This window comes from Panulirus ornatus, chromosome 1 (genome assembly GCF_036320965.1).
Source record: "Panulirus ornatus isolate Po-2019 chromosome 1, ASM3632096v1, whole genome shotgun sequence".
Taxonomy (NCBI): Eukaryota; Metazoa; Arthropoda; class Malacostraca; order Decapoda; family Palinuridae; genus Panulirus; species Panulirus ornatus.
Window position 1 is genome coordinate 98,385,883 of NC_092224.1, and position 25,242 is coordinate 98,411,124.

A 25,242-nucleotide genomic window follows, 5' to 3' on the forward strand; every position below is an offset into this window, starting at 1 on the left:
TACCTATTTTCCCCTTTCCCCTTGCTACCTTTCGCCCACTATATCTTCCCTTCTCCTCTTGCTCCCTTCCTCCTCCACCTATACCCTCCCCATATCTTCCCTCTCTACTCCATGCCTTTTCCCCTCACTCCAACGCACTTCGGCGGCGTGGAACCCACGGCCATCCATCCCCCCCCTCCCGGTCGAGGGGTCGGGGGGGGAGGGGGGGGGGTCGGTCATTACGCCCGGGTATATCGTGTGATCTTAGCATGGACAGAGTATAACCCGGGTATAACACGCAGCCCGGGTCATGAGCGACACCTTAAATACGATCACTTTTATCGCCACCCATCGCTAACCCTTCCCTTTACACTGTCGTAAACAGGCGGACGTAAAAATTTGCGATAATAGAATTATAGCCGTGCTCTCGAGGGTCTGAGAGAGAGAGAGAGAGAGAGAGAGAGAGAGAGAGAGAGAGAGAGAGAGAGAGAGAGAGAAGAAAAAGGGAGAAAGCCAGTGAAAGAAAGAGAAAAAGAGAAAGTGTGTGAGAGAAATATGAAAGATAGATAGATAGATAGATAGATAGAGAGAGAGAGAGAGAGAGAGAGAGAGAGAGAGAGAGAGAGAGAGAGAGAGAGAGAGAGAGAGAAGAAAAAGGGAGAAAGACAGTGAAAAAAAGAGAAAAAGAGAAAGTGTGTGAGAGAAATATAGAAAGATAGATAGATAGATAGATAGATAGAGAGAGAGAGAGAGAGAGAGAGAGAGAGAGAGAGAGAGAGAGAGAGAGAGAGAGAGAGAGAGAGAGAACAAAAAATTAAGCTGGAAGGTTCAAGCAGAACGAAGGTGGCAATCGTCCAATATTTACAAGCTCGCAAGATATGAAAGACACAAAGGATCTTACTAGAGATAAGTAAGTGGGGTTGACTTAAACAGTCTGAGTTATAACACAACAGGAAAAGATGAGTGACTAGGCGGGAAAGAGCGACTGTTCTCTCACATAGGTTTGACTTGTGGTTGCCGCAGTCGGTCCACAGTCATCCTAGCTGTTCATCCACCCCTATGGGTTAGCTGATGAACTTAGTCGCGTTAACGAGGCAGCGCAAGGAAACAGACGAAAGAATGGCCCGACCCACCTACATTCACATGCATATGCATAAACGCCAACACACGCACATATGCATACCTATACATGTCAACGTATACATACATATACATACACAGATATATACATATATACACATGTACAGATTCATACTTGCTACCTTCACCCAATTCCGTCGCCACCCCTCCACACATGAAACGAGGTAGCGTTAGGAAAAGACAACAAAGGCCACATTCGTTCACATTCCGTCTCTAGCTATCGTGTGTAATGCACCGAAACCACAGCTCCCTTTCCACATCCCGGGTCCACAAAACTTTCCATGGTTTACCCCAGACTCTTCACATGCCCTGGTTCAATCCATTGAGAGCACGTCAACCTCGGTATACCACATCGTTCCAGTTCACTCTATTCCTTGCACGCCTTTCACCCTCCTGTATGTTCAAGTCCCGATGGATCAAAATCTTTTTCACCCCATCCTTCCACCTCCAATTTGGTCTCCCACTTCTCCTCGTTCCCTCCACCTCTGACACATATATCCACTTTGTCAGTCTTTCCTCACTCATTCTCTCCATGTGACCAAACCATTTCAATACACCCTCTTCTGCTCTCTCAACCACTCTTTTTATTTCCACACATCTCTCTTACCCTTCCATTACTTACTCGATCAAACCACCTCACACGACATATTGTCCTCAAACATCTCATTTCCGACACATCCACCCTCCTCCTCCGTACTACCCTAGTTTTTTTTTTTCTGACAAGGAAATGATATTCAACTGTCCGAGTAACACAAGTAGAAATTTTTTTTATTATCATCTATCACACTTGTTTGTTGCTTCCTGTGTCAACAAGGTAGCGCCAGGAACGAACAAAGAAAGACGTCATTCGTTCACATCCATTCCCTTAACTGTCACGTGTATACCCTAAACGAAGGAACCCAGAAGGAGGATTCTGTAGTGTATGATGTTCCTTATAGCCGGTGTAAATAAGGCACACATTGACCAAACCTGGTCAGTATTTAGACTCTTTGTAGGGTCACTGAGTATATCTGAGCGTTCAGCTGTGGCCAGGAAGACTCGACCCTTTCTAATCATGTCTGTCGTCAAGACCTCCTTATTATAGATTGGTATAGTGCCTCAGTATCATATAAGACAGACTTTCAACTTAAAAAAAAAAAGAAACTTTAATATACATTCAATATATATACAAGCAATGTTAACCTTTCGATATCACTTAGGTAATTGTGATAGTCAGTGCATGATATGATATGTAACGTAATATCTCGCTAAATCTTTAATCGACGAATGATTCATATCCCTCTGCTCCTCTTGCAAACGCCACACTTCAAGCCTGTAATAACATCAATATGTGTAACACCACGTCCTCCACACTGGCCTGGAAACCCCACTTGATCAACGCCACAAAGCCTGTTTCTCAGAAGCTGGCAGTGTTGTACATATGGCTGCCCTGATTATTTTCCCTTGTGAGCAGTTGTGTATCATGTTTACAAGGGGCTTGATCCACACGGATATGAAATACTTGCTCACACCAGTAGCGTACCTTGCACCTCTCTCACCAGAATGGAATCAAAAGACATTGGCCTCATTTATTTATTTCCCTGGCATCACCTCTCGTCGACCCTCTCTTTCTCTGCACCACCATGTTTCATTTACTCTCTCTCTCTCTCTCTCTCTCTCTCTCTCTCTCTCTCTCTCTCTCTCTCTCTCTCTCTCTCTCTCTCTGCAGGTATCATTTCGGTCACTTTTCTCATGAGTTGTGTGCACTTATGTGTGTGTGTGTGTGTGCGTGTGTGTGTGTGTGTGTGTGTGTGTGTGTGTGTGTGTGTGTGTGTGTGTTTATTGATTTCAATCATATTGTTATGGTAACGTTTTAGACATTATTTTCATTTTATTTTGCGTTTTCACATTCTCTGACTTCATTCATTCCCTTTTTTTTTCAAATTCTCAAGACCATCTTCCACATATTCTTGCTTCACACTTCTTTAAACCATCATCATTTCATACGTTCCCTCGTGGGTTCCTACTGCTCTCTCCTCTCGTGTATTCTGTAAACATGCCGGTCCTCTCTCCTCTTGAATTTGTCTTTATCATCTCTCAAATATTTCACATCTCGTTTCCATTTCATCCTTCGGATCCTTACTCGCTTATTCATCTATGTAAATGTTATTAGGGGAAAAAAATCGAGGGAGAGAAAAAGGTTTTCAATCCTTCAGAATATTCTGTTTTATGGGTACCCGCATCTTTCCCTATGTGTTTCAGTACAGTGTCCAATACCCTAGAGCTGGTCACATTGCACTGGGGTAACGTAAGTATAGATTCCGACGGGGGATGATCCTTTGGCTACAGTCGCTATTTCTAGCGAAAGTGATCGTAATATGATCGAATGTTAATGCATTTCGGGATGCAGATCAAGGTGGGTGGAGGTAAAGCTCTGAATAACTTTCTTGATTTTCGCCTCTTTCGGGAGGAAAGGTTATGTTTGAAGGATTCTGGGAGAGGTTTGCTATATACGGTACTTGCGAGTGTTGAGTGAAGGACGGGGTGTCTGGGGTTGAAAACCTTGGGAGGGGTTTTATGGAGGGGGGTTCTTGAAGGTTTAGATGGGAGGGACAGGGGGTGTTGGAGGTTGGGGGGGAGATGGGGGTTCTCGTGAGTGGTGTTTTAGAGGGACGGGTCTCAGTTGGAGGTTTTGGAGGATTTTGGGAGGGCTGTTGAACGGGGTTGAAAAGTTGAAGACTTTAGGATTTTTTTTCATTTTTGGAGGGTAGTTGGAGGGCAGTTGACTGAAGGGATTGATTTTAGGAGTTGAAGTCTTTGGAAGAGTTTTTGGCTGGATTTATCCCATCTTCTGTAAGTACTTGATATATATATATATATATATATATATATATATATATATATATATATATATATATATATATACATTCTCAGTGAATGTAGGTTTGCGGCAGGGGTGTGTGATGTCTCCATGGTTGTTTAATTTGTTTATGGATGGGGTTGTTAGGGAGGTAAATGCAAGAGTTTTGGAAAGAGGGGCAAGTATGAAGTCTGTTGGGGATGAGAGAGCTTGGGAAGTGAGTCAGTTGTTGTTCGCTGATGATACAGCGCTGGTGGCTGATTCATGTGAGAAACTGCAGAAGCTGGTGACTGAGTTTGGTAAAGTGTGTGGAAGAAGAAAGTTAAGAGTAAATGTGAATAAGAGCAAGGTTATTAGGTACAGTAGGGGTGAGGGTCAAGTCAATTGGGAGGTGAGTTTGAATGGAGAAAAACTGGAGGAAGTGAAGTGTTTTAGATATCTGGGAGTGGATCTGTCAGCGGATGGAACCATGGAAGCGGAAGTGGATCATAGGGTGGGGGAGGGGGCGAAAATTTTGGGAGCCTTGAAAAATGTGTGGAAGTCGAGAACATTATCTCGGAAAGCAAAAATGGGTATGTTTGAAGGAATAGTGGTACCAACAATGTTGTATGGTTGCGAGGCGTGGGCTATGGATAGAGATGTGCGCAGGAGGATGGATGTGCTGGAAATGAGATGTTTGAGGAAAATGTGTGGTGTGAGGTGGTTTGATCGAGTAAGTAACGTAAGGGTAAGAGAGATGTGTGGAAATAAAAAGAGCGTGGTTGAGAGAGCAGAAGAGGGTGTTTTGAAATGGTTTGGGCACATGGAGAGAATGAGTGAGGAAAGATTGACCAAGAGGATATATGTGTCGGAGGTGGAGGGAACGAGGAGAAGAGGGAGACCAAATTGGAGGTGGAAAGATGGAGTGAAAAAGATTTTGTGTGATCGGGGCCTGAACATGCAGGAGGGTGAAAGGAGGGCAAGGAATAGAGTGAATTGGAGCGATGTGGTATACAGGGGTTGACGTGCTGTCAGTGGATTGAATCAAGGCATGTGAAGCGTCTGGGGTAAACCATGGAAAGCTGTGTAGGTATGTATATTTGCGTGTGTGGACGTGTGTATGTACATGTGTATGGGGGGGGGGGGGGCCATTTCTTTCGTCTGTTTCCTTGCGCTACCTCGCAAACGCGGGAGACAGCGACAAAGTATAAAAAAAAAAAAAAAAAAAAAAAAAAAAAAAAAAAAATATATATATATATATATATATATATATATATATATATATTGAGTATGGGTATGTTTGAAGGAATAGTGGTGCCAACAATGTTGTATGGTTGCGAGGCGTGGGCTATGGATAGAGATGTGCGCAGGAGGATGGATGTGCTGGAAATGAGATGTTTGAGGAAAATGTGTGGTGTGAGGTGGTTTGATCGAGTAAGTAACGTAAGGGTAAGAGAGATGTTGGAAATAAAAAGAGCGGGGTTTTTAGAGAGAAAGAGGTTTTTTTTGAAATGGTTTGGGGACATGGAGAGAATGAGTGGGAAAGTTTACCCGAAATATGTGTCGGAAGGTGGAGGGGGGAAGAGGAGAAGAGGGGGGACCAAATTTGGGGGTGGAAAAATGGAGTGAAAAAAATTTTTTTGTATCGGGGCCTGAACATGCAGGAGGGTGAAAGGGGGAAGGAATAGGTGAATTGGAGCGTTTTTGGTATACAGGGGGTTTACGTGCTGTCAGTGGATTGAATCAAGGGATGTGAAAACGTCCCGGGGAAACCCTGGGAAAATGGGAGGTATGTATATTTCCCGTGTGTGGACGGTGTATGACAGTGTATGGGGGGGGGGTTGGGGGCCCTTTCTTTCGTTGTTTCCCTTGCGCTACCCCGCAAAAAGCGGGGGAAAAGGACAAAGTCTAAAAAAAAAAAAAAAAAAAAAAAAAAAAAAAAAAATTGAGAGTGGAAATTTTCTGAATATTCTTGTGTTCCGTCGCCTCTTTTACCATTCCCCCCGCTCCTTCGCATTTTGTTATCTTCGCTTCAAAGACGGGAAAGAGAAAACCCCCCCTTTCTAAGGGATAAAGCGGTGGGGCACTGAAGACAAAACGCGATTATATGTCGATGAGGATGGTGATGACTAGTTCCCTTGCTTGAAGGCCCGGCCATTTACCATGGGGTAAAAGGTTGGGTTTTCAAAAAAGGGTTTGTGAATATGGCTGATGTTTCGTCTTTTTTTTTCTGGTCGAAGCACTCATCTACAAATATGTTTTTGGGCACTTACCGGGTGGGAGAGAGCAGGATGAACATAACGAATTTAACAAAAAGATTGATGAAAACTTGGAGGAGGGTCACACAAACACCACACCACACCCACACACACAAATAACGTACCATAAGGGTCCTCATGTCAAAAAAATGAATTGTTTAGAGACTCCCTCAACCCTGCAGGTGCACCATAGGAGCACAGTCAGAAAACGCGGGGGAATGTCGCCACCGACCAACGATGAGTACCAACCACATAACAACTGTTTCTTCCTGAGTTCACACCCCAGCTCATCCTCCTCCTCTTTTTCCTCAAATCACACCCATATCCTTCCCCTCTTTACCTCAACCTCACCCAATCATCTTTCCCCCTCTTTAGCTTAATCACACCCAACTCATCCTTCCTCTCTTTAGCTCAACTCCCCCCAATCTCCCTTTCCTTCATCTTTAGCTCAACTCACACCCAACTCATTTCCTCCTCTTTACCCCAATCTCACCCAACTCATCCTTCCTCCTTTTTTACCTCAACTCACACCCAATCTCCCTTCCCCCTTTTACCTCAATCACACCCAACTCATCTTCCCCCATCTTTTCCCCAACCACACCCAACTCATCTTCCCCCTCTTTACCTCAACTCACACCCAACTCATCCTTCCTCCATCTTTACCTCAACTCACACCCAACTCTCCTTCCTCCATCTTTCTCCGGCCAGATAAAAAAAGGTATACCAGAGAAAAAAAAAAAAGAAACTCTTTTTAACCAGCATTTGAAATAAAGGGAAAATCAAGGAGTGAGTCTCCTCTCTCTTCCTCCCCTCTCTCTCTCTCCTCTTCTCTCTCTCTCTCCTTTTCTCTCTCTCTCCTCTCTCCTCTCCCCTCTCTTCTTTCCCTTTTTTCTTTTTTTTTTTTTAAAACCCCGGGGGGGGGGGGGGGATAATGCTCCCCCCACTGGGGTCACCTGCTTTAGAAATTCCAAGTGGATGACACTCAACAAAGCTGAGGTAATAAGGACCAAGGGACCCCCCACCTGCCAGGTTTTTTCTCTGTAAACCAGGGCCGAAGAGGCGCGCGCTGGGGGGGGGGGGGGTTATGAGGGGTGTGTGTTGTTGGTGCGTGTGTGTGTGTGTGTGTGGTGTGTTTGTGTGTGTTGTGTGTTTTGAGGGGTGTCTCCTGCTTAACCCTGTCGGGAAAAATTTACGATACAGGGGGGTCCATCCTTTGGGGAAAAAGTTTCCGGGACGCTCGCTAACACCCCCTCACCCGAGCGTTTATGGAGAGAGAGAGAGAGAGAGGGGAGAGAGAGAGAGGGGAAAAGAGAGAGAGAGAGAGAGAGAGAGAGAGGGGAGAGAGGGTGTATCGTGCCCTGTCTCACCGCCCCCCCCCTTCGTTTAAACCCCGTCAAGGATTTTCCAATCAATTTTTTTTCCCCTATTTTTTTTCTTTTTTTTCTTCTCTTACGATGACATATGGATGAAAAGGCTCCGGGTGTGATGAAGAGAGAGAGAGAGAGAGACAGAGAGAGAAGAAAAAGGGAGAAAGGCAGTGAAAGAAAGAGAAAAAGAGAAAGTGTATGAGAGAAATATAGAAAGATAGATAGATAGATAGATGGATAGATAGATAGATAGAGAGAGAGAGAGAGAGAGAGAGAGAGAGAGAGAGAGAGAGAGAGAGAGAGAGAGAGAGAGAGAGAGAGAGAGAACAAAAAATTAAACTGGAAGGTTCAAGCAGAGCGAGGGTGGCAATCGTCCAATATTTACAACCTCGCAAGATATGAAAGACACAAAGGATCTTACTAGAGATAAGTAAGTGAGGTTGACTTAAACAGTCTGAGTTATAACACAACAGGAAAAGATGAGTGACTAGGCGGGAAAGAGCGCTGTTCTCTCACATAGGTTTGAGTTGTGGTTGCCGCAGTTGGTCCTCAGTCATCCTAGCTGTTCATCCACCCCTATGGGTTAGTTGATGAACTTAGTCGCGTTAACGAGGCAGCGCAAGGAAACAGACGAAAGAATGGCCCGACCCACCTACATTCACATGCATATGCATAAACGCCCACACACGCACATATGCATACCTATACATGTCAACGTATACATACATATACATACACAGATATATACATATATACACATGTACATATTCATACTTGCTGCCTTCACCCATTTCCGTCGCCACCCCTCCACACATGAAACGAGGTAGCGTTAGGAAAAGACAACAAAGGCCACATTCGTTCACACTCAGTCTCTAGCTGTCATGTGTGATGCACCGAAACCACAGCTCCCTTTCCACATCCCGGCTCCACAAAACTTTCCATGGTTTACCCCAGACTCTTCCCATGCCGTGGTTCAATCCATTGAGAGCACGTCAACCTCGGTATACCACATCGTTCCAGTTCACTCTATTCCTTGCACGCCTTTCACCCTCCTGTATGTTCAAGTCCCGATCGATCAAAATCTTTTTCACTCAATCCTTCCACCTCCAATTTGGTCTCCCACTTCTCCTCGTTCCCTCCACCTCTGACACATATATCCTCTTTGTCAATCTTTCCTCACTCATTCTCTCCATATGACCAAACCATTTTAATACACCCTCTTCTGCTCTCTCAACCACTCTTTTTATTACCACACATCTCTCTTACCCTTTCATTACTTACTCGATCAAACCACCTCACACGACATATTGTCCTCAAACATCTCATTTCCAACACATCCACCCTCCTCCTCCGTACTACCCTAGTTTTTTTTCTGACAAGGAAATGATATTCAACTGTCCGAGTAACACAAGTAGAAATTTTTTTTATTATCATCTATCACACTTGTTTGCTGCTTCCTGTGTCAACAAGGTAGCGCCAGGAACGAACAAAGAAAGACGTCATTCGTTCACATCCATTCCCTTAGCTGTCACGTGTATACCCTAAACGAAGGAACCCAGAAGGAGGATTCTGTAGTGTATGATGTTCCTTATAGCCGGTGTAAATAAGGCACACATTGACCAAACCTGGTCAGTATTTAGACTCTTTGTAGGGACACTGAGTATATCTGAGCGATCAGCTGTGGCCAGGAAGACTCGACCCTTTCTAATCATGTCTGTCGTCAAGACCTCCTTATTATAGATTGGTATAGTGCCTCAGTATCATATAAGACAGACTTTCAACTTCAAAAAAAAAAAGAAACTTTAATATACATTCAATATATATACAAGCAATGTTAACCTTTCGATATCACTTAGGTAATTGTGATAGTCAGTGCATGATATGTAACGTAATACCTCGCTAAGTCTTTAATCGACGAATGATTCATATCCCTCTGCTCCACTTGCAAACGCCACACTTCAACCCTGTAATAACATCAATATGTGTAACACCACGTCCTCCACACTGGCCTGGAAACCCCACTTGATCAACGCCACAAAACCTGCTTCTCAGAAGCTGGCAGTGTTGTACATATGGCTGCCCTGATTATATTCCCTTGTGAGCAGTTGTGTATCATGTTTACAAGGGGCTTGATCCACACGGATATGAAATACTTGCTCACACAAGTAGCGTACCTTGCACCTCTCTCACCAGAATGGAATCAAAAGACATTGGCCTCATTTATTTATTTCCCTGGCATCACCTCTCGTCGACCCTCTCTTTCTCTGCACCGCCATGTTTCATTTACTCTCTCTCTCTCTCTCTCTCTCTCTCTCTCTCTCTCTCTCTCTCTCTCTCTCTCTCTCTCTCTCTCTCTCTCTCTCTCTCTGCAGGTATCATTTCGGTCACTTTTCTCATGAGTTGTGTGCACTTATGTGTGAGTGTGTGTGTGTGTGTGTGTGTGTGTGTGTGTGTGTGTGTGTGTGTGTCTATTGATTTCAATCATATTGTTATGGTAACGTTTTAGACATTATTTTCATTTTATTTTGCGTTTTCACGTTCTCTGACTTCATTCATTCCCTTTTTTTTTTTTTCAAATTCTCAAGACCATCTTCCACATATTCTTGCTTCACACTTCTTTAAACCATCATCATTTCATACGTTCCCTCGTGGGTTCCTACTGCTCTCTCCTCTCGTGTATTCTGTAAACATGCCGGTCCTCTCTCCTCTTGAATTTGTCTTTATCATCTCTCAAATATTTCACATCTCGTTTCCATTTCATCCTTCGGATCCTTACTCGCTTATTCATCTATGTAAATGTTATTAGGAGAAAAAATCGAGGGAGAGAAAAAGGTTTTCAATCCTTCAGAATATTCTGTTTTATGGGTACCCGCATCTTTCCCTATGTGTTTCAGTACAGTGTCCAATACCCTAGAGCTGGTCACATTGCAGTGGGGTAACGTAAGTATAGATTCCGACGGGGGATGATCCTTTGGCTACAGTCGCTATTTCTAGCGAAAGTGATCGTAATATGATCGAATGTTAATGCATTTCGGGATGCAGATCAAGGTGGGTGGAGGTAAAGCTCTGAATAACTTTCTTGATTTTCGCCTCTTTCGGGAGGAAAGGTTATGTTTGAAGGATTCTGGGAGAGGTTTGCTATATACGGTACTTGCGGGTGTTGAGTGAAGGACAGGGTGTCTGGGGTTGAAAACCTTGGGAGGGGTTTTATGGAGGGGGTTCTTGAAGGTTTAGATGGGAGGGACAGGGGGTGTTGGAGGTTGGGGGGGAGATGGGGGTTCTCGTGAGTGGTGTTTAGAGGGACGGGTCTCAGTTGGAGGTTTGGAGGATTTGGGGAGGGCTATTGAACGGGGTTGAAAAGTTGAAGACTTTAGGATTTTTTTTCATTTCTGGAGGGTAGTTGGAGGGCAGTTGACTGAAGGGATTGATTTTAGGAGTTGAAGTCTTTGGAAGAGTTTTTGGCTGGATTTATCCCATCTTCTGTAAGTACTTGATATATATATATATATATATATATATATATATATATATATATATATATATATATATATATATATATATATATATATATATATATATATATATATATATATATTGAGACGTGGATTACTGAATACTTCTTGTGTTCCGGTACGCCTCTTTCACCATTCCCTCCGCTCCTTCGCATTGTGTTACTCTTCAGCTTTCAGAAGACGGGAAGAGACACTCCTCCTTTCTAAGGGATGAAGACAGGTGGGGCACTGAAGACAAAACGCGATATATATGTCGATGAGGATAAGCGTGATGACTAGTATACCTTGCATTGAATGTCCGGCCATTTACCATGAGGTAAAAGGACTAGGTATCACCAAAAGGATTTGTGAATATGAAGCTGATGTATACGTCTTCTTTGCTGGTCGAATGCACTCATCTACAAATATGTTTTGGACACTTACCAGGGTGGCAGAGAGCAGGAATGATACATAAAGAACTGAACAAACGATTGATGAAAGCTGTGGAGGAGGCTCACACACACACACACACACACACACACACACACACACACACACACACACACACACACACACACACACACACACACACGCACACACACACACACACACACACACACACACACACACACACACACACACACAAATAACGTACCATAAGGGTCCTCATGTCAAAAATATGAACTTGTATAGAGACTCCGTCAACCAGTGCAGGTGCACACATAGGAGCACAGTCAGAAAACGCGGTGAATGTCGCCACCGACCAACAGATGAGTACCCAACCACATAACAACTGTATCATTCCTGAGTTCACACCCCAGCTCATCCTTCCTCCATCTTTACCTCAACTCACACCCAACTCATCCTTCCTCCATCTTTACCTCAACTCTCACCCAACTCATCTTTCCTCCATCTTTAGCTTAACTCACACCCAACTCATCCTTCCTCCATCTTTAGCTCAACTCACACCCAACTCATCCTTCCTTCATCTTTAGCTCAACTCACACCCAACTCATCCTTCCTCCATCTTTACCTCAACTCTCACCCAACTCATCCTTCCTCCATCTTTACCTCAACTCACACCCAACTCATCCTTCCCCCATCTTTACCTCAACTCACACCCAACTCATCCTTCCTCCATCTTTACCTCAACTCACACCCAACTCATCCTTCCTCCATCTTTACCTCCGGCCAGATAAAGACGAGTAGTACCAGAGAAAGAAAAAAGAAACATCTTTTTAACCAGCATTTGAAATAAGGAAGATCAAAGTGAGTGAGTCTCCTCTCTCTCTCTCTCTCTCTCTCTCTCTCTCTCTCTCTCTCTCTCTCTCTCCCCTCAGGATCTTGCTTATCAAACCACTGATGATGAGGGTCGGGAGAGGATAATGCTCCTCCCACTGGCGTCACCTGCTTGAGAAATATCCAAGTGGATGACACTCAACAAAGCTGAGGTAATAAGGACCAAGGCAGCCCTCCATCCTGCCAGGCTTGTCTGTAAACCAGGCCGAATGAGGAGCGCGCTGGGGGGGGGGGGGGGTTATGAGTGCGTGTGTGTGTGTGTGTGTGTGTGTGTGTGTGTGTGTGTGTGTGTGTGTGTGTATGTGTGTTTTGAGCGGGTGTCTCCTGCTTAACCATGTCGGGAAATTGACGATACAGGGGAGTCCATCCTTGGGGAAATGAGTTCTCCGGGACGCTCGCTAACACCCACTCAGCCTCGAGCGTTCATGAGAGAGAGAGAGAGAGAGAGAGAGAGAGAGAGAGAGAGAGAGAGAGAGAGAGAGAGAGAGAGAGAGAGAGAGAGAGAGAGAGAGAGTGTATCGTGCCATGTCTCACCGCCTCCCTTCGTATACGCACGTCAAGGCATATTTCACAATCATTCTTTTTCTCCCTATTTTTTTTCTTTTCTTTTCTTCTCTTACGATGACATATGAGATGAATAAGGCTCCAGGATGATGATGAAGAGAGAGAGAGAGAGAGAGAGAGAGAGAGAGAGAGAGAGAGAGAGAGAGAGAGAGACAGAGAGACAGAGATTGCTGCCAGAGTCTACCAGCCCTGGACTATACAAGTGGACCCCGTGTGTCAACTTTGGAGAAAATGATTCAAAAAAGCAAAGGAATGTAAGTGTACGACGTCGATGGGTTAGAAATATGACAGTTTGATAACGTGAGAACATGTGAGGTAGGCCTCTGTACCGGGTAAAAACCGAGTGTTATAAAGTATTCATTTACTGATAAGTCGTAGAAATGATGTTCTGAGAAGAATCTGATTAAAAATGATCAGACCAAGCTTGGCTTAGAGAGTTGCTGAAGTTAGTAGACGGGCCAGTAGACGGGTCAGCAGACGGGCCAGTAGACGGGTCAGTAGACAGGTCAGTAGACGGTTCAGTAGACGGGTCAGTAGACGATACACTAGACGGGTCAGTAGACAGGTCAGTAGACGGGTCAGTAGACGCGAATGACCAGCAGGAAGCGGTTAACGGAGAGTTGGGTCAGCCTCCGACACAATCCTGATTTAGGTAGATCAGGAACTCTATAAAGTACGTAACAGGAGCTCTGTTGAGAACGCAACAGGAGCTCTGTTAAGTACGTAACAGGAGCTCTATTAAGAACGTAACAGGAGCTCTATTAAGTACGTAACAGTTCTTAGTAATTACGTAACAGGAGCTCTATTTAATACGTGACAGGAGCTCTATTGACAGCGTAACAGGAGTTCTATTAAGAACGTATCAGGAGCTCTATCGTGTACGTAACATGACATTTAACCGCTGTATTACGACCGTAAAACGCGTCTTCCTCGACGGGGGGAGACAGTAAGCCTTGTATAGTCCCCCACCAGAGACAGGGGAATTCTGAGGAGAAATTAAGAGTCTCAGTTTACGTCACAGCCATACGACTCACATCTTACGTGCGTCGCTGGGCTCGGAATACGAGAACAGTGACTCCGGGGAGATACGACAGTGGTATGTGGGACGAGCGCACGTGGAGGACGCGCTCTCGTATGTGTGTGTGTGTGTGTGTGTGTGTGTGTGTGTGTGTGTGTGTGTGTGTGTGCGAGGCGCCGCTTGCTTGCTTAGCTATGCTTTCTGAGGCTCGGACATCGTCTTCCTCAAGCTTCCCCCATGTTCGTTATGTTCTGCCGCTGGGTCGTGGAATATATGTAGTAAGTCCGGGGGTCCTCACACACACACACACACACACACACACACACACAAACACACACACACACACACACACACACACACACACGAGCGCGCGCGCACGCCTCCCAGCCCCCCAGGGGACGAACAGGACTGGAGAACTTGTTAAGGTGTTTGAGTATATCATATGCCTCCGCAGTACTGCCGTCTGACTTTATGGCTTGTGTGGGATAGGATGCCTCTCTCTCTCTCTCTCTCTCTCTCTCTCTCTCTCTCTCTCTCTCTCTCTCTCTCTCTCTCTCTCTCTTACAGCAGTAGCCTTCTCCAAACAGCAGCAGCAGCTGCTGCTACCCCCCCCCCCCGCCCCCCGCCATCGCGCAGATATTCCACTCTTGTCGCTACCGTGTGATGATGGTAAACAAGGATGGAGATGGCGGGAGGACACAAGTCGCCTGGGAGTAGCGTGGGAATATCGGCTTTACCGGAGGTGCAGTGGGCTTGACACTATGTATACGCACACACACACACAAACACAGACACACACACACACACTTCAGCTGGCTGTATACCGCCAAGGTGTAGTGTGTAGCGAGAAAAAAAAAATAGTCTTCTAGTCCAGTGTGTTGGAGGAGGGTGTCGACGACACTTTGTTCGCAGGATCATAATCTGTGGGAGGAGGTGCTTGCCTCCCTACTTTATCTCTCCTCCTGCACTCCACACGACAAGGGAGGAGGAGGAGGAGGAGGAGGAGGACGAGGAGATTTTCGTACCTGCTGGAGTCTAGAGAGACGATGGAGTCATAATGCAGAAAAAATGTGAATGAATCACACTTTTTCAGAATTTCCATTTTTCCTTTTGGTCGACGTAGGTTATCATTTTACGAGTTGTGATCCTTCGTCTTTCACAGATGATGTGCGGTGGTTTATCTCAGCTTCATGAAGCGTCATCATTCTTGGAAAAATCATCAAATTCATCATATTAATCATATTCATCATATTAATCAACATAATGATATATTAATCATATTCATCATATTAATCAACATAATGATATATTAATCATATTCATCATATTAATCAACATAATGATATATTAATCATATTCATCATATTACTCAACATAATGATATATTAATCATATTCATCATATTAATCAACATAATGATATATTAATCATTTTCATCATATTAATCAACATAATGATATATTAATCATATTCATCATATTAATCAACATAATGATATATTCATATTCATCATATTAATCAACATAATGATATATTAATCATATTCATCATATTAATCAACATAATGATATATTAATCATATTCATCATATTAATCAACATAATATATTAATCATATTCATCATGTTAATCATATTAATCATATTAATCTCGTCATATATAGTCTTAACCGTAACCACTTTCTATTAACGTGGTCGGCTTTACTTAATATCACTATCAACATTATCACCTTCGTCATAATCAGTCTCAGGTAACTCTCACAGACACCTAATTATCATAATGAATTCCTGGAATAATTTCAATCTCAAAAGCCAGCTAAGAAAACGTGAAGTGGCATTCATTGTTTAGATTATGAGCATATGATACCATGATGAAGTGATTTACGACAGGATGCTCTGTAATCATGCGCTCTTTAGGTCAGAAATGAGGGATATTGTATATCTATTTTGAAGCCAGAGATACGCTAAATACTGACTTTGTGTTAGTATGGTTGGTTGCTGGCGATGAATATTGTTCCATGATGTTTCATTGACACAGGATGTCAGTATTTATTAAAAGAAACTTTGTGTTCACAGGCAAGTATTTGATATCGCCACTATGACACGATACCTAAGTCTAGCTGGATCCTACCTCGAATATGCAGTGCAATTCTGAGTCCTCCACTTAGGAAAGGGTATTTCTTAAAATGGAAGCAAGCAGTGCAGCAAAGTGTAGCCAAAATAATGCCTTTTTGGCGTAACAAAGCGTATGAGGATAAATGGAGAGAATTTGATTTGTTCTGTCTAAGGCAGAGGCGACAACAAGGCAAGTTGTTACAATGTTTTATGATTCTTAAAGGATCCAACAACGTCGATACTGAAAATTTTTTGACGGTCGTACCAATACTACCAACGAGAGAGGATGGACTGAATCTTAGAGGCCACGGAGGTGATATGGATTACACGTAATATTCCTTCACCAGCGACATTACTGACCTTTGGAATAAGCTCTCAGCAAATGTGGTTCAGAGCAACACCCTCAATATCTTCAAAATTAGGGTTGATAATCACTTGTCCCTCTCCGGTACTGAATAATTTCTTTAGTCATTCATCCTAATTGTTAGTATATCATGCTACCTCCTCAACCACCGACATCCTGCCAGCCATGCAGCGCTGACTTACCAACGTTGGTGAACACATGTAGCCTGCTTAAAGGGAGCAACAAGGAATGATTGTATCATCCTTACCTCCCTTTTTGGATAGATGTGGTTGAGATACTGTTACACCTGGATGGAATTTTCCTTGTGAATCGTACTGTGTATTTGGCTGAACTTGTGAATGGGACTAAGGGTAAGAAAACAGGGGGGTTGGTGGGGTTACGTCATAAACCCCTCGTTGCTTTTAAGTGGTCTGTAGTAATTGACCATCACAGGCGCGAGGTGAGGAATGTTAGTATATTGATCATTGGATTTATAATCAATTACAATGGGGGTCATTAGTATCCTTATCGTCAAAAGGCTGTTCAGTTTTGGAATGTTATACACTGGTTCTTTCATTTGATGATAAGAGTTAACTACGTACTTCCGTTGTGTGGATTTTCGATTAGCCTCTCAGACCTTCAGTTTGTATTGAAAAGTATAAACACTTGGGTATTGTGACGGCTACACACAACACGGGGTGTTTCCCCTGAGTGAATACGGTGTGTCAGTAGCCATATAAGGTTCCTTCGTCATCTAGATTTCACAATCCAGGAGTAATGTGGAGTTTGATATCTAACTTATATATATATATATATATATATATATATATATATATATATATATATATATATATATATATATATATAGATAGATAGATAGATAGATAGATAGATAGATATTTCATCGTTTTTCACACACACACACACACACACACACACACACACACACACACACACACACACACACACAGCGCAGAACTCCATGACACAATCCGTACAAGAGAGCCGTTACGTACGGCCGCGGTACATCATGCTGTAATTGCGGCCCTTGCGAACGCCACGACACAACTGTGGGAGCATTAATAAAGCAGCAAACACCGTAATATCATGGTCGGGGGGTCCACAACACACAGGGTAATTTATGTGTTTTAATACTGTGGGCGAAGGACCGCCAAGCAGCGGGGGTGGTGTGGTCGTCTCTTCCTCCTTCCTCCTCCTCCTCCTCCTCCTCCTCCTCCTCCTCCTCCTCCTCCTCCTCCTCCTCCTCCTCCCTAAAGAGGAGTAAGGGAGGAGGTCAGGATCATTCTTAAAGGGAGCCGTGTGAGCCATCCCTACAAGGATCTGATCTCTCTCTCTCTCTCTCTCTCTCTCTCTCTCTCTCTCTCTCTCTCTCTCTCTCTCTCTCTCTCTCTCTCTCTCTCTCTCTCTCTATCTATCTATCTATCTATCTATCGTGCACGTCCCTTTCGTATTTATCGTCCAACTTTGGATGAATTCTATCCATCCATCGAAATACCAACCTATCTCTCTACCAGTCTTTCAGCCTCTCTCTCTCTCTCTCTCTCTCTCTCTCTCTCTCTCTCTCTCTCTCTCTCTCTCTCTCTCTCTCTCTCTCTCTCTCTATGCATAATATTCTTTCATACATATTCGCTGTTTCCCGCATGAGCAAGTGGCATCCAGAGCAGATAAACGAGCCTTCGAGGAGAACGTACAATACACGTAGAATCATTGCACTCCCCGTCATTACCACGTCTGGTAGGCCTTCTTAACACGAGCAGGAGCCTCGTGCACACAGACGCCCGCCCAGCAGCGGTGCATCTGGAGATGAAACAAGGTCGAGATTCACTCCAGCCCGCCATCTTGTGTGGCAATAAAGGAGAAGAAGGAGACACTAAAACATCTCGGAAAGAAAACGTGAGAATGAAGGGAAAACGCAAGGGGGGCACATCACTAGAGTATCATAAAATCGCTTTTTGGAGGTGCTGGAGGAGAGACTGGGAGGTGGCCTTTCTTACTGGCATCTTGTGAGAACTTAACCAGGGTAGCGAGTGCATGCCCCAAAGGGGAAAAATAAAGTTTAAGCTTTGGGAATATAAAGTATAAGGCATTTTTTTTTTTTTTTTTTTTTTTTTTTTTTTTACACGACCACACGCGAGAGTTGTCTGGGATCGCCTGCGAAAAAGATCTCTCCCTCTCTCCCCGTCCTTTGGGGAGAAGAGGGGGGTGGGGGGTTAAGGTCGTGGATTCTCTTTCTTGGGTGTTTGATGTGCTGCGGTGGGGGGGGTACGTGGTGGTAGGGGGGAGAGTAAATTGGACTTAGAGAGAGAGAGAGAGAGAGAGAGAGAGAGAGAGAGAGAGAGAGAGAGAGAGAGAGAGAGAGAGAGAGAGAGAGATGCTGACTAAGACGAGATAACAATTGAATGAGATCTAAGTAATACTCACCACCGTTCTGTAATGGTCGTAAACCAATGCTAGAACACACCCAGAAACTAGTGCTAGAACACACCCAGAAACCAATGCTAGAACACACCCAGAAACCAGTGCCAGAACATAACCAGAAACCAATGCTAGAACACACCCAGAGTAGGATTCTTATCACTATTAAAGCACTGGGACTCAAAACTCTCCCTTGACCATTCTACGAAGACTTTACTGGTATTTTACTAACTCTGTGAATACTTTACGTCGAGTTAGCTTTCATGTGCAGATACTTGATGTCGTAGTAGCTTTCTCTTGTAGATACTTGACATCATGATAGCTTCAATATGCAGATACTTGACATCTTGATTCTTGACCATATCGAACACCATTTGATGTTATATAATCCAAAATCAAAAACCTTTCCTTTTATTTTGATGTGATTTAATCCCAAATTAAAATTATCACCAGTTAAACTAATGTATAACTGATCACACTCTTTACAGGGTATATTGTACACACAGCCTGTTTGAGTAATGAGAGAATTTCTGATAAGACTTTCCCTTTCATATGCTTTGTTCCGGCCCCTAGATTCCCTTATGTGTTTGTAATTACCTATATGTACTGCACGGGAGGGAGCCTTGCACTAGGGGTGCCCTAGTCTGTGTGTGTATGTTAGTGTGTGTGTGCATGTGTGTGTGTGTGTGTGTGTGTGTGTGTGTGTGTGTGTGTGTGTGTGTGTGTATAGCAACAGACAGAATGATAGATATCAAAACGCACGAAAACGAAGGTGGATATCTCAATGGAGAGACAGAGCAAGAAGGAGGGGGAAAAAAAAAGGCAGAAGAAAAAGAAAAAAAAAAAAAATCCATTGTTATCAGATAATCAGCAAATGGAAGACTAGGATCGATACACTGAATATGCCTCAGTTCTGTTCGGTTACGCTCTGAACATTAATTAACGTATTACGCCATTCAAAGACCAAGACGTACTCTTTAAGAAATGAATGAGATATTATGGTCGAATTGGAATATAATTAAACCCTTCAAGGTTAAACATACCATGATATTAGGGTTTGGACGCTGAATTAACTTTAATCATAAACATTATCTGAGATGTGAGCTGTCTTTCATCTGATGGTTCACTTTAATTAACTCTCTGTCTCCCTAAGAAGAAGAGAGAAGAGAGTGGGGAGAGGAGAGAGAGGGAGGCTGCAGAGGGAGAAGGACGGAGCTTGGGAAAGGGAGGAGACGTGGGATAGGGGAGTCGATCCTAGTGAGGTATCCTTCAGAATAAAGGGGTGTATACAGCTTCGTCCTCCAGCACCACCACCAACAGCCCCGTACGCCCTTCCAGTCCCTCTCTTATATTGTAAGCTGGGGTACCACAAGCCTTTGAGGCACACACACACACACACACACACACACACACACATTGATTTATTGAGGACTGGTTGACCAAGGGTTGTGCCCTGTTACAACGAGATGGCCTCATGATATAAAGGAATTCAACCAGCAACAGACCATTGGGTCTTTATCGAGGCTGTTTGTGGTAGTGGAAGACATCAGAAACTCACAGATTAGTGTGGTAAAAGTTTTGAAGGTATACAGATGATTCAAAGTGAATAAACTACAAATTGTCATTGTGACATAGGAGGGACAAACGATCAAACTTGAAGCAAAGCATTTATCAAGTCAGTTGTTGATCTACACAATCTGTTCGTGTCCCCGCTTCACACTGGGTGATAACCTAATGAGGCTGTTACCTGTTAACGCCTGCACTTCTTTGTGTATGAGATTTCGTGGGTTTAGGCATACTTGTTTGAGGTTCCTCGCTTCTGAGTATTTAGGGGATCCTAGGTGAATGTTGCGATACTATGTGTTGCTTATGTGTTTTCTGTGTTACGATGTGACGATTTGGCTAGTGTATGCGTTGTAATTCTCTCTCTCTCTCTCTCTCTCTCTCTCTCTCTCTCTCTCTCTCTCTCTCTCTCTCTCTCTCTCTCTCTCTCTCTCTCTCACGCACACACATACACACACACACACACACACACACACACACATATATATATATATATATATATATATATATATATATATATATATATATATATATATATATATATATATATATATATATATATATATATGATAGATAGATAGAGATGATATATTACCTGTAAAAAGATTTACCAATGGGTGCTCGTTCGTTAAGCCCAGGCTACCGAGAACAACAGGAGGACAGCGTACTGCTGAAACACCAATGATACAAAACATGTCACTCTGGAACTTCCATTTACTACTCCAGTGATCCATCCATTTACTCTGCGCCTTTCGGGGGGGAGACAGGCCGCCTACACTCTGGCCCTAAGGACGACTGGAGGTGTGGATAGCAGTTCCAGAGAGACTGGTCTTGCGATATCGGTGATCCAGTGGTATACCATGCTATCCGTCTGCTGTTTTCGATAACCTGGCTTAAACTCTCAGATGCACAGTGGTAGAATTGTGTGTGTGTGTGTGTGTGTGTGTGTGTGTGTGTGTGTGTGTGTGTGTTCAAAAGCTCATAGATATTTACTTATGAAATATACAGAACAAAAGCTAATATGATTGTTTATTTCTTAATGAAAATAAGCCACATTTTTGCTGGAGGGAGGCGCCCAGTTGGCAGAGTTCGTTCCAAATAATTCAGTTATTCCAGAGAACGGATGGCGTGGGAAGGTATATATATATATATATATATATATATATATATATATATATATATATATATATATATATATATATATATGGTAAATGTTGAAGCTCCTGGATACATTACTGTGAACTTAAGAATTTTGAGGACTAGTTTGGGTATGTGTGTGAGGCTCTATAAGTGTATGTGGAATGTGTGAGGCTCGATAGTCGTAAGTGGAATGAAATGGATATCTTACAGAGTGTGAACTCTACGTTTGTCTTGGTATGTTAGCGTGGATATGTACCTGCAGATGTGATGGGTAGTCTTATAACCAGGTTGTGGGAGGAAAGTGTTGACGCGGAAGTGAGTATACGTAGCAATTATATACATCTGGTGTGGCGGAGGAGGGAGGCAGGCAGGTGTCTGGGTGCGACATTTGGTTGGAATAAAGAAATCACAACTTTCCTCCGTCATTTTGTGGACACGAGAGCCTCAGGCTGGTTGGTAATGTGTGTCGTGGGAAATCCACAGCTGTGGGAACTTTCATGTGTACTGAATACATATATATATATATATATATATATATATATATATATATATATATATATATATATATATATATATATATAGAGAGAGAGAGAGAGAGAGAGAGAGAGAGAGAGAGAGAGAGAGAGAGAGAGTGAATTATATAAAATGGCACATCTAAACCACTCTCACAGTGGTTAGTATTTTTGTAATACCTTAAGCAACAGAAAGGATTTGGTCCTATTCTGTTACTCATTTCATCAATTTCAGGTTGAATTGTATGTCTTGTAGCTTTTGTCACACCAATCTGAGTTTCTGACGTGGTCCATTATCACAGGCAGCCTCGAAAGGACCCAATGGCCTGTTGCTGTTTGTATTCGTTTACGTTTGTAGATCTCTCTATCTATCTATCTATCTATCTATCTATCTATCTATCTATCTATCTATTTATCTAACTGTCTATCTATCTGTCTAACTCTCTGTCTGTCTGTCTGTCTCTCTCTCTCTCTCTCTCTCTCTCTCTCTCTCTCTCTCTCTCTCTCTCTCTCTCTCTCTCTCTCTCTCTCTCTCTCTCTCTCTCTCTCTCTCTCTCTCTCAAATCTCTAAATCCTCCTCGACTGCTTGACGATGCAGCAGCGTCTCTCCCGGCGGACCCCAAGGGACCAACCAACCAATGGTCCGCGTCTCCAATATCCCACACTTCTCTCTCGCTCACCTCATCGCCAGCAGTCCTCCAACAAGACCCTCCCAGATCCATCCTTCATCTCTTAAAATCCCGTCGGTGGCAAATCAACGAGCCGGAGAAATACTCACAGCTTTGTCTCCACTTACCTTGACCTGAATATATTTTCATGAAAGATGAACACGTATGTACATATGTATGTATGTATGTATGTATGTCTCTATCTGTCTATCGACCTATCTATCGAATGTATATATCTTTTTTTCCATTTACCATATCCCGCATTAGCGAGGTAGCTTCAAGAACAGATGACTGAGATTTAGAGAGGAAAATTTCCCTGTTCCTTCTTTTGGCAAATAAAAAAGGAGAGGATTTCCAGCCTCCCGCTCCCACTCCTTTTAGTCGCCATTCGCGACTCGCAGGGAATATATATATATATATATATATATATATATATATATATATATATATATATATATATATATATATATATATATATATATGTATATATATATATATATATATATATATATATATATATATATATATATGTATTGGAAAGGATCATGATTGAGCGCGTGATCAAGTATATTCCTGAATCCACGAGGAAATGAAACCCTAATAGTTCCCAAGTGCACTTTCGTGCAATAATCACATTATCTGGGGAGATACAGGATGAACCTACAATACGAACCTCCTTATCTGTAACCTTTACATAGTACTAGCCATAAGATCGAGCAACGTGATGGTGAAATATCCGTCCATGACACACGTCAGAGATGATTCAGTGTGGTGTTACCCTCAGCGTTTCAAAAGCTATAGTTCTTTTCTACCCATAGATTATAGAGGGGGAGAAAGCGAACTTTCAGAGGGAAACAATTGCGTGAAGAATGTGTGTTATTCGTTTCTAGGGGGAAATTTGCGTCTGAGGTGAGGCTGGCATGTTGACGTAATGGGTTTCCACTCATAGTAACACTAGGTGAAGGTTCGCATCCTTTTGATGGAAGAAGATGATAGAAATATGACAAGACAGGGCAGATTCTCTCTCTCTCTCTCTCTCTCTCTCTCTCTCTCTCTCTCTCTCTCTCTCTCTCTCTCTCTCTCTCTCTCTCTCTCTCTACCACAAAAGGTGAAGGGATGCATGTCGTTGTTGATGAGATGCATGATATATTCGTGTTCATTCTGCTTTATGATTTTTTCGTATAAGAATTTCCTTCAGGCGTATTGATCCTGCAAGGTATTTTTTTCCTACCCTTTTTCCGTCCGGCGTGTTGCCGTTCGAAGTGGAGCGTTCAGGGAGAGAGCCTTTACTTTGCTATCCTTTTCTTCTACTGCTTTAAGGGGAGTGCATTTATTTATTTTTCAATTTGCGTTAAAAGGTCAAACCATCTCGCTTGGACCGTGGGGTCTGTGTAGTCTATGTATCTATGTAACTTTGTAACTCTCTCCTAGAACCCGCCACCCGTCCATTTTTCAGGACAGATCCCGTAACGCCCCCTATATATCACTCTTTTTTTGTGTGTGTGTGTGTCTATGCTGGTTCTTTGATCTCCCCAGGTCATATGTTGCCCGACTTATGGCCCGCATAAATCGAGTCGAGTTTCATTTTCCAGCTGAAGTCCAGAGAGCGGAGTGTGTCGCGCCGCGGTAAATTATCCTTCGGAGTTCATTGTACGCCAGGCTCCTTACATCTCTCTTATCAGGGTATAAAGAGAGTGGAAGGGAGGGAGGGAGAGAGAGAGAGAGAGAGAGAGAGAGAGAGAGAGAGAGAGAGAGAGAGAGAGAGAGAGAGAGAGAGAGAGAGAGAGAGAGAGAGACTGTAAGTCTCTTGGGAAATATGTGGCAGCTATTCATAAGCTTCTCACACCATGACAAATATAGTATCAATACTCGTCATTGTTCTAATTACATTTGTTTTTCGTGTATATAATTAACGTAATTTTTCTATCTAGAAATTGATCATTCTGTTCGTTCTATTTTGTCTGTTGAGAAACTCGTGTTACCCGAGGGGGTAATTTAATACCGTATATTACTCGCTGTTAATTAGTATCAAACTGATTTAATGGCGAGACTTTACCAAGAGAGATATTTCCCTCTACCGCCGAGAACTTGCGACGCCACCAAGTCTCCAGATATAAAAGTGTTGGACGTACGACCCAACAAACCTCCTTTCCACGCTAGTTGGAACTCACGACACGGGGCAATCATCAAGTATAGCAACGATAAAGCAAGGTAAGGAAGAAAAGGTCTTTCGTTGGCGTCAGGATGAAGGACGGTAAAGTCTCTCTCTCTCTCTCTCTCTCTCTCTCTCTCTCTCTCTCTCTCTCTCTCTCTCTCTCTCTCTCTCTCTCTCTCTCTCTCTTCCCCCCCCCCCCCCTAGTGGCATGGAAATACGATGTATGATGTAACAAAGTTGCGAGACTAACACACGGTGAAACCGTCTAGTGAGTGGTGTGTAGCCATATGGTATGGCACAGGTCGTCCACTTTCGGGAGCTCCTGTGTTACATATACCTGCTGTTGATGGTGTCAGCAGACCACACGTACACTGTCCT